Here is a 10,467-nt window from a genome sequence, read left to right on the forward strand (position 1 = left end):
GAATCATTTGATGATGGCTCTATTATTTCTATTTTAAAGCCTCCGTGAAGATAAAACACAGGGTGTATGATTAACTCATTTTATATTTTATAAATAGTCAAAGTGCAAACCTCATTAGAATTAAATTTGTTGATATTATCTTAAAGCTTCTAGTAATAATTTTCTTAGAAAACACGTTCATAAAAACACTGCATACGTCTTATTAAAAATAAAATTGTTAAATCCAAATCAATATCCAATGTTAAGTTCCTACCATTCTAGACAATAATTTTTTTTTATGTTTCATTTAAATCATAACATTTATTTTATACATTTTATATACATTTTACATTGGGCAAGAATGATTTGCCTTTCCATTATTAACATGCTCATGAAAAGGAAAGTTAGCTATGACAGTTACAATGTAGTTCGTAAAGCCTAATAACCATCTCAATACCTATTTTAAACCATTCCAACAAGAATTATTGAAAACTATCATTCTCCTCTAATGTTGAAAAGTCGTGGGATTTTACTAAATTTCTACTTTTTCATTCATTTGAGCCTCGTTGTTTATCTTTAGATTTGTAAAACTTCAGACATGTTAGCTACATTTTATCATATCAAATTTGGATAATCGTAATTTAAAAATAATAAGATGTAGCTAATTAATGGCATGGAATGCTCTCGTGTCAAGTCACCACACTACAAAACTTTAACACATTTTGTTCAAGGATATCAAATTTTCTCAAATATAAAACCACTCAGTAGAGGATAATAATAATAATAACTTGAGTTTATCGAGTAGGAATGACTTTCGGAGAAAAGTCGCATTCTCGAATGGTATGCGTTGTATGCAAGGTAACGACAGGTCGTCTTTAGCAAAGTAATTTTAGAGTATAGAAAGTTTGGAGATAAAGTTATTTGGAAGGCCAGCAGAAGACCACTAAAGCCGCTTTTTGTTACGTACATTGAAAGAAAATCAAAATGGTTAGGTTAGTGCTCAAGAAATCAAAAGTCAAAAGGCAGTGAATCACCTTTAAAACAAATAATATTCATGACGAGAGAGCACTGTCGTCAGTGGTGCTTCCGTCAAGGATTCGAATATCTCGAGGGTTCTTCCCGGAAAGAACGAGTGCCAGTACTATATATATATATATAAAAGGTTAAGGAGGGAAGAAATCTTCATTGCACTGAATCCTCCATGTTCCTTCCTCGTCTCCTTTCTCTGTATCTTCCGAATTTGTTTGGGTGATCTTCTTCCTTCATCTCTCTGCTCTCTTTCTTGGTATTGCTTGTGCTCTAAGTAAATCGTTCATTATAATCAATAATTTGTCTAGGGGTTTTAGAGATTTTCGAGTGTTATTAAGATGTGTAGAATGTGGTTATGCATATGTGGAGGCACATCAGAAGAGCAGAATGGATGCAAGAAACAATCCACAAGGACAGTGAAGCCGGTGAAACATGTGCCGCTTCCAGCCGTGTCTGGATCCCAGTCCTTGGATGCGGCAGCAGTAACATCGGATGAGAAAGAAGCAAAGAATATTTCTGAACAAGATGTTAACAAGGCCGCAGAAGAATTCATTAACAAGGTCCACAGGGCTTGGGAATTGCAGAGGACGTTGTCTGATAGTAGATACAATGGGTACCTTGAAAGAGCTATGTAAGTCATTTTTATGAGGATAACTTCTTTTAAAATACCGAATCTGTCTTGGTGTTAAGATTTTTTCATGGGCAGACGAGTATTGCCCAGTGCAGTAATATTAATTTTGTAATTATAAGAACAGAGACATATTTATGTCAATTAAACTAGTTAAAGATGCATAAATGATAAGTATAATCATTTATATGTATATGACGATGGATGTACCGTGTAATAATGTGTTTTTGTTCTTAAAATTCCATATATCTATATATAAATTTCATTTTATACCGTGTTTATGTTTTTAAAACTGTTTACACATATGGAGTATTTCTGATGTGCAGGTCAGATCTGACAGTGGGGTTTTTTTTGGACAACTTTTATGTAAGCACACTCGGTTATTTGTGTTTTTGTTAGGTTTAACTTACAGAATGTTATTGGAAGGACATTTCGGAAGGGCGAGAATGTTGTGCTTACACGTTGGATAAAGGTATTAGTTTAGAATCACTAATTATATAGATCGATGAGCTATGGATAAAGGTTTTAGTTTAGAATAACTGATGATATAGATCGATGAACTATGTAACTGCCTTTCGTTTTTCAATAAGATATAGCTGTGTTTTTTCTTGCTGGAAAAAAGATATAGAATTTCTTTTGTACATGCAAACTAAATGTGTCACAATCTGAACTGTGTTCGATCGCCATTGGATAATCTTTCCCAAGTATAAATCTACATCGAAATGGAAGTAGCTAACAACAGGCACTTGCATTGAATCAGTAATTAAGATGACAATTTTTTTATCATTAAAATTCTCAAATTCTCCTGATAGAAACCTGGATATATGTAACTTTAGCATTCTATGGTTCCAGAGTTTTCTTCTTTAATATGCAAAACTTAAGCTTTTGGTCTTCTCACTTGTCCAATTAGTTTTCAACCTTTTAGCTTTGAACGCTTCTCGGTGCTCTCGAACTTTGCGGTTTTGTTTTTTAACGAATTCTACGGCCACAATGTCCGGCACAAAATCCTTTAGATCCGAACCGATTCGTCATGTTGTGCTGCACTCTGTAGCACTCTGTAATTATATTAATGGATATGCTATATATTTAGAAATAGGATTTTAAAATCTGTTTAGGTGGGCACACGGCAGTTGAATTTGCCATATTTGAACCTTAAACCTCATTATATATAATACTTTATCTTTATGGACAATCCTCATTAAGCTGCTCTTAGGAACTAAATTTTTGTTTTATTAATAAAAATTATGTGAAAGTTTTATTAAGCTGATAGCTGTATCTTTTTAGAAATAGGATCTCTAAAATTTTCACTTTTAAATCAATTATATAATTAAATAAGTTATATACACATGTTAAATTTAATAAAAACAATATATTTTTCATCATCTTCACATAGAAAGTATTGCTATTAAATTTTAAGTCTAATTTTGATAGTTAAACAATTTTTCTTTTATTATTTTATTTCAATTATTTTGACAATAATATATATTTAATTGACTATTTCTATAAACTAGCACAATTATATAAATTAAATGGGTGGTAAATAAGTATAGACTTCAATCCATAATGAACATAGAAACACTTATCTTATCACAGAGGTCAAGTTGTTAAAATTAAAATTAAGAAAATTGATAAAAATTAACTAGATTATAGTTCTATTTAAAATAATAAATATTATTGTCTATGGGCATAGGAAATAGAGCAATGCTATTAGGCTATTGTGGTCGAGTCCATCTCATAGTCCAAAAAAACTACATGCCCAAAAAACCATAACTCTTTTCATATAATACTAGTTAATAAGACATTTTTTTTAATTAATGAAATTAAATAAAAGGGAGAAAAACATAACTACTATGGAAATAAATTTGAGCATATATACTACTAAGAATATTCTAGAATATTCTATCTAGTTGAAATCCCACCATGTATCTAATAATTATTTATGACTGAATTAAATTTATCAATTTCCAATACGGAAATAGACATGTCTAACATAAAAATAAAATTAAAAGGTAAGATTAACAAAAATAAGATGTGTTTGGGAAGTTCTGAAATTTATGAAAATTGAGAGATTCAAGGTTCAAATCGCCCTGTGACCTGGTTTAAGGAGACTAGAAAAAAGTGACCTGGTTTAAGGAGACTAGAAAAAAGTGATCGAGGTAATGTGAAATTTGTGGAAATTGAGAGATCCAAGGTTCAAATCCCCCTAAAATTTGTGAAAGAGAGATTTGAGAGATCCAAGTTTCAAACCCCCCTGTGTCTTGGTTTAAGGAGACTAGGAGAACTGCCATATATATTACAAAGTATAAAATTAAAATGGAATTTTATATATATTGCAAAATGTAGAACTAAAATGAAAAAAAAAAACATTGTTATAAAAAATCAAATTGGTTCTATTTTTCCTTCTTATTAGTTTGTCTTTGACCAAAAATTTATTTGGCTTACCCATAGTTTAACATTGGGAATTCATTTTTTGTTATTTTTCATTATTATTTAAATATATTTATTTGTAAGCTGATTGGTTGAGGTCTTATTATGGGTTATTTAGTAACTTTCATTTTTATTAGTTACTAATTTTTCATTTCTAATTTTATTTCATTTTATTTAACTTTCTATTTTTTTGGTCTTTCTATTATTTCTATTACTCATAAATTTTTCTCCATATTTTCAATTTAAAGTGACTTTTTATTTTATAAAAAGATATTTTAATAAATTTAATTATAAAAATTTATATATATTAATAAAAAATAAAATACACACATATTAAAATACACATATATTATAAACAATATTAGTTAATCATATTTTTAAATTTTTCATGACGACATTCAATAATATAATATTTTATTAGCTATTTTATTTTGAAGTTTATGTTTCTTAATTTAATTAAACTATATTTAAACTAAACAATAAATACTCATTATTATACACCCCTCGTCTAATATAAAATTTACCATCAATAAAATCAAACCAGTAAACATTAATATACTATTTTAACTTTAAAAACTTCACTAATATTATAATCTTACCCAAAGGTAAGGTGTGGGAATTTAACATCCAATCCTAAAACAAAATCAATTCAAATAGAATAATTTTAAAAAACTATAAACTTTTGTCAACTATTTCTAATATAACATTTTCTTAAGAATGAGCCGAAAAAACAACCGTAAAAATGCGTCAACATAAAGGCTAAAATGTAAACTAATTTATATGGAAATGGCTTTACATTGTTTTATTGCATTGTTTTGTTTTTGCAGTATTATGGATGCACATGGATATTTCGAATCAATTTAACTAAAAATTATTTGCTATTTTTATTTTATTAAAGCAAAAAACAAAATCAATTCAAATCGAATAATTTAAAAAAACCATAAACTTTTGTAAAGTATTTCTGACACAACATTGTGATAAGACTGAGCAAAAAAACAACCGTAAAAAACATCAATCTGAAGGCTAGAACGTAAACTAATTTATATGAAAATCGCTTTACATTGTTTTATTGCATTGATTTGTTTCTCGAGTATTGTGCACGCCATGTGCATATTTCGAATATATTTAACTAAAATTTATTTGCCATTTTTTATTTATTAAAGTAATTGTGTTGATAGGTAGTTTTATATGAAAATCGCTTTACATTGTTTTATTGCATTGATTTGTTTCTCGAGTATTATGCATGCCACGTGCATATTTCGAATATATTTAACTAAAATTTATTTGCGATTTTTTTATTTATTAAAGTAATTGTGTTGATAGGTGTAAAATCTGGCAATGAGAGTGTTAATTTTAGAATTATTTTTAATGTATTTTTATTTAAATTTTAATTAAAAAATGTGTTTTATTTTGTTTGGCTTTTTTTTTTTTTTTTTCCTTTAAATTTTTGTGATTTATATTATTATCAAATAAATTTCGGAATAATCACATCATTGTTTTAGAGTAGACGAATCATTTATTGTGATTCATTCTAGAAAAGGATGAGAAACCAGATCTGAAATTGCTCTAGATGCCGAAAATAAACATTAGAAATTTATTTGAGTAAATTAAATAATTTTAGTTATAAAAAGAGTGTTAACAATTAATTAAGTCAAAATAATATTAAAAAAGTAAATTAGTTGGGAAAGATATTAAATACTAATATAAAAATAATAAAATAATTATTAATATTAAACACAAACAACCATTGCAAAAAAAATAAAAAATCATATAAATACAAATAAATGAATAAATAAAATAATTTAAATATTACTATTGTAAAAAAAATTAATAATAAATAAATAGTAATAATACTAATAATAATAGATCAATAAAATTATATATATATATATATATCTATATATCTATATCTATATCTATATCTATATATATATATATATATATATATATATATATATAAATATAATAAAAGCAAACAAAATAAGGGGTAAAACAAATTAAAAAACATAGAAGTTGAGAAGAAAGGGCAGAACCCAACTCCTACTTAATAAAGAAAAAATGTTGATATTATTAACTATTAAAAAATTGTAATTACATTTTTTATATTTCTGTTTGTTTTGAGATTTCATTGTTATTTTTTTAATTAAATTTTAAAAAAAATCCAAAATTGCACATTTTTTAAGTGTTTTTTACTAACTATTTCTCGATAAAAAAATTTAATATTTTATAAATAAAATAAATTCATACATAATCTTCATCATATCTAATGCATCAAATAAAAGTTTATTTATTTATTTATTTAGTAAATAGATAATTTATTTATTAAAAATATATTTTTAATATTTAAAAATTAAAATAAATATTATAATTAAAAAAATAAGTGTGGAAATTTATATGAAAAATTAGATATGTAAATTAAGTAATTAATTTTTTTTTTTTTAAATAAGGAATTTATAATTAGTTAGTCTTTTAGTTGCATGAAGTGGGTAAATTTTAGCCCCTATCACTATATCTCTTGGGGCTTATAAAAAATCCTCTTTAATGAGGTTACATTAAGTAATTGAATCTTCCATCTCTTAGTTTCTAAGATTTGTAGCCACCACTGTACCTTTTGGGGCTTATAGTATATCATACTCTTTCTAAACAAATATTTGATCACTTAATTTCTACAATACTTTATTTCACTAGAATAACTAACTAAACTATATAGATAATTCACTTCTGTAATGCCCCAGGAAAATGTAAATATTTGATTTACTGTGGTAAATATAAACTGAACTTGTTATTAGTATTTGATTAAAAGTTAAATGTAATTTGTTTCATTATGAGATGTAAGAAGTGTTTCCTTAAAGGATGGTAATTTCTCAAGGAGGAAGTTGTCCTCTTGAGGTGGAAAGATAGTTGCTGTGAAAGCAACCCTAACTACCTCCCCTAACTGGAAAGGTTTCTAGGGAAAAAGGGAGGAGGGGAAGGAAAATCTGTACTGTAGGGACAGGCAGAGGAAGAAAAACCAAAACTGGAAATGAGGCTAAGTCTGGTGATGACCAGATAGCCCTGCTCATTGTACGAGCAACTTGCGGAAGACTGAGGTCTAGCAAGAGGCAAGGGAGGATTCTGGTCCTGAAGGACAAATCTCATTGTTTGGCACATGAGAGACAGCAGATCCAGATTTGGATGATTTGCAAGAAGAACTTTCCAACCAGAGAACTCCAGGTATGTAAAGAAACCGTTTGTAATGACCCCAGAAGATGTAATGTGGAATTTTACTATGGTAAAAGATAGTGTGGTAGTTGTTGTTTTATTTAAAAAAAAAAAACAAAACTCTGATATATTATTGGTATTGAGAAATTTAAATATTTTTGGCTTAAAATGCTGGCAGCCTCTAAAAGGAGGATTTTCAAAGAAAGAAGTCAGTTGCAATAACTGATTAAAAACTACCCTCCCAAACAGGAAAAGTCCTGGAGGTGGGGAGGAAGTTCTGTGCTGTAGGGACAGACAGAAGAAATCTCTTTCCAAGAGGAAAAGAGGGAAAAAACAAAAAAAAGGAAGGGTTAAGTCTGGTAAGGACCAGATAACCAAGCACCAGGGGTGCGCATATCTTGTTGAGGGTTGAAGGCCTGCAAGATGGCTCGGGGGGAGAATCCACTCTGATAGATGGATCTCATGGTTGGGAGGTAGAGCAGAATCAAAAGGCAGGTGATTGCTAAAGTACCTATTCATGACTTTGGCGAACCAGGTATGGTTTCATACTGTAGAATCTTTAATTAATTCTGAATGATGAATATTCTGTGAACTTAGAGTAATCAAATGATGACTGTGTTCATTCCCGTAGTTACTATCGTGTTATTAACTATAGCTACACAGAAGTAGTTTAACTAAAAGACAGACTATTAATCTATAGTCATATTAAGAAATAACCAGAGAAATAGAGATGGTTTCAAGCGAAGAGAAGCAGTTCATAAGACAAGCAGTCCTGTACGTTCTAGAATATAACTAACAGATAATATTATATGCCGAACAGTATCAGAGATATCCTGAGCCTGAAACGCGCATACCGGCTGTAACTCTTGTCTTAAGGCACTGACAGCAAAGAAGATGAACCCCACTTCTAACTATAAGGAAGCTGTCGAAATATGACAGAGCTAACATAATTGTTTCAACAAAGAAAGCAAACGTTGTAACCATATAAAATGGGAAGCCATACATTGACCCGAAACGAACAACGTTATCCAGTAATAATATTTGAAGCTACAACAATAAAGAAATCAGACTCATATAGAATAACAAAGTATAAACGATGCGTTAAACAGTGTACACATTAAGATTAAAGATTTAGAGGAGGTGCAACCGCTGCTGTGAGCGCGGCCGAGAGGAGTTCTACCTCCAGGGTAACCGTATCAGGAACCGGTGCATGTATCAAGAAAATCCCCAAACAGGGGATATGATTTAACATTTCCAAGGAAAGGAAAGAAGTTCTGTACCACTGAATAACCGAATCGAACACATTATTAACAGAACTATTCAATAATAGAAATCACCCGGAGATACCAGAACCATTTACTCCGACACTGTAATCATCATAAGCACTGTAATCATTATAAGTAAATATGAGGAACTCCGCCGTCGTAGAGGCAGATAGCTTATCCATAGCTGGAATCGGACCATTGGTAAACAAGGGAAAACGATACATCATTCTAACATTGTTCAGAACGCAACGCGAAACACATATTAATATTTGCCAAAAAACGCAAGCAACCCCAGAGAGGGCTCAGACAGAGCAAAATCTTCGAAGGTAAAAGAAATTAGAAGAGAACCCAGATAGTATAGTTGAAGCGTAAACATTTATATATATATGAAAACTGAAAACCCTCAAAGTATAGACTGGTTCTGCTAACTAGAGGTTGGCGCTACGCGCGCCGTTGCCTTAAAATTTAATAACAGAGGCACCATTGTCTAAAGATACCGAAAGGGGAAGATATATCAAAATGATAAGTCCACAGACAACTGAAATTGAATACATGGAGTCCGCCGAGCATTACAGTACTTCATGGGTCGGACATGGAATTAAAACAAAAGAAAAACCCATAACAGTAGTGAAGATCCTCTTGGGAAGAAATACCTCCGCAAATCAAGAGAGAGAACCAGAGAGGGAACCAGCATCCGGACCCCGGACTGCAATAACCAAATACGAATGTATTAGGGATGAAGGGGCTAAGAGCTCTCGCATTAGGAGAATACAAAACATGAAGAGCGCCTCTTACCTGTATTTGCTGAGAGAACTGAGGCGCAGGGGTTAGCACCTCGATGGCGTCTGAGGAACTGGAATGAACCCACCTGCATACACTACCAGTAAGAGGAAACGAATCAGTGTTAACTTTAACTGGTAATAATTTAACTCCGAATGCGAGCCACAAAATGGAGACGGATAAGTAATACCTGTGCAAGCCTTGCAATGAACGCTGTCGGATAGACTGTGTGGAACAAATGAGCTTCCGTTCGCTCCAGCAGGGTTAAGTATGGATCCAAAACCCTCGGCCTTTTCCCAGCCCTTCGATCCGAAGGGTGAATCCTGATCGTCGAAGTAGAGCGGGAAAACGGAGAGGAGAAGCCGAGGAACCAAAACCCGAGGTGTCACATGGTCGAGCGAGCAAGCCATGCCACCTGCCATGGCGTGGACCACATCCATTAAAATGAGCAATGACTTGGCACCTGCAAGGGCTGCGGCCAGACCACGAACCTCCGCGCCAAAATTAATACAAGCCCAGAACTGGGTGGGGACGGTGAGTCAAGTTAAATGAATGTCATAGAACCCACCTTAACCAAATCTCAGCGTGATATACATAAACATTAGTGCAGCACACAAACCAGCACGTGGTAAGGCGTTGGACAACGCAGCATGTAAATCACAGATTATAAAGTATGTGGCGTTGATTATAAAGTATATAGTGTTGATTTAAAAGTGTATGGTGTTGATTATAAAGCATTTGGTGTTAGGTAACGCGATATACAAATTAACATGTAGAACTGCGTAGAAGGGAAAAACTTTAAAGTATGCCTCTTAATTTTTTATTTTTTTTGTTATGTATATGTGAATGAGGATGTGACAAATTGGTATCAGAGCCCAGTTTCAACACTGTGGCCTCAGAAATGACATGTTCCACTGTGCAGGAAATTACAACATACATAACCATACATATGTGTAGAGAGTTAATAAAACAATTAATTACTGTTTCTGTTTATTTTAGGGGTGAGATACAGGAACTCAACAGCTAACAGCTAGCTAGGAGAAGAAGGAAAATGCAAGAAGATGGCAGCGCCCCTCGGGAAAACCCAGAGCTGTGGGTACAGCTGGGCGAGGAAACACGAAGCACAAATCTCGCAATCCTGGAAACCGTTCAGGAGTT

Source organism: Pinus tabuliformis, chromosome 9 (genome assembly GCF_031772625.1).
Source record: "Pinus tabuliformis cultivar Carrire ecotype Pingquan chromosome 9, CPIR1, whole genome shotgun sequence".
NCBI lineage: Eukaryota > Viridiplantae > Streptophyta > Pinopsida > Pinales > Pinaceae > Pinus > Pinus tabuliformis.